This window comes from Cariama cristata, unplaced genomic scaffold (assembly GCF_000690535.1).
Source record: "Cariama cristata isolate BGI_N322 unplaced genomic scaffold, ASM69053v1 scaffold35454, whole genome shotgun sequence".
NCBI classification, from domain to species: Eukaryota; Metazoa; Chordata; class Aves; order Cariamiformes; family Cariamidae; genus Cariama; species Cariama cristata.
Genome location: NW_009614106.1, coordinates 750 through 1,997, shown reverse-complemented (window position 1 = coordinate 1,997; position 1,248 = coordinate 750).

The window sequence follows — 1,248 nt, the reverse complement described above, 5'->3', positions numbered from 1 at the left end:
TTCTGGATGACCAGCCGGCAGAGGGTCTGCAGGGAGGGAACTGGAAGAGAACAGAAAGAAGCAGCTGAGCTGGCTGAGAGCAGAGGGGTGTGGAGGAGACAGGCCCCGAGGCTCCCCAAGGGCACCATGTTTCAGGGCAGCAGTGGGTGAGCTTGCTCTGCGGCAAGAGCAGGCATCATCCTGCCACAGGCTCGAGCCTGCTGTGCGGGAGAGCTGGGGCCAGGCTGCTCCAAGCTGGGATGGGAGCTCGAGGGCCCCAGGCAGTGAAGCTCTTCCTGTTACTCAGAGGAAGGTTGGGAGGACAGTTATGTGCCCAAGCCGTGTGTTACCATGCCTGGTTTGCATTTGTTTTCTCTGGGGGATGGAGCGGCTCGCCAGGGCCTTACATGCCCGCGCTGCACTTTCCTTTCATCCCACTCCCTTGGTTTGCTTCTGCTGGTGCCAGGCTGCTGGGCAGGCGCCCGCAGGCCAGGGCTGCGCTACCTGCAGGGACAGCTCCCGCGATGCCTTTGAGACCACCTCTTCTGAGATCTTCCCATGGCCGCCTGCGTGGGCTCTGCCTGGTTCCTGCTCCTGAGACGCGCGCCCCTGTGGGATTCCTCCTTCCAGAGCCCTTGGTGGCTCAGCAGCGCAGGTGCAATGAGCTGCGGCTGGCGCTCTCCTCAGATTTTAAATGAGCTGACTCAGGTGCAGCCTGTGGGCCTTGGTTCACCGGCTATGTCCAAGCGCCGAACTGGTGGAGAGCACTCCAAGGCGTTGTGCTCGGCTGAAGCGGAGCCACAAGTGCGACCCAGCTGTTTCACCAGCACATGGCTGAGCATCTCTCTGGCTGCAGGGCCGGTGCCTCCAGGGGCTCGCGCTGGCACCAGGCAGAGCACAGCTCTGCGGAGCATGACCGTGCCGTGCCCAGCCAGCTCCCAACCTTGGGGCTGTTTTTGGGTGGCTGGAGTGCTTATCTCTGCCTCAGCGGTACATGGCTGCGTCATGCCGAGTGCTGGGCGGCAGACGCCCTTTGCTGCTCCTCCCCCCGTGCCACATCGCGTGTCACCAGCAGCTCAGCTGCTCACTTCTGGTTTTCACTTCACCAGCTGGACCCTGCCTAGGAACAGAACCGCACTGAGACCGATTTGTAAACCCTGCGGAAGTGTTGCAGAAACCGGAGCTACTGAAATCTTAGCGGACGGGAGGAAGCCAGATTGTGCCTCTGAAGAGGTGTCTGTGCCAGCCATGGCGCTCGCAGGGACCAAC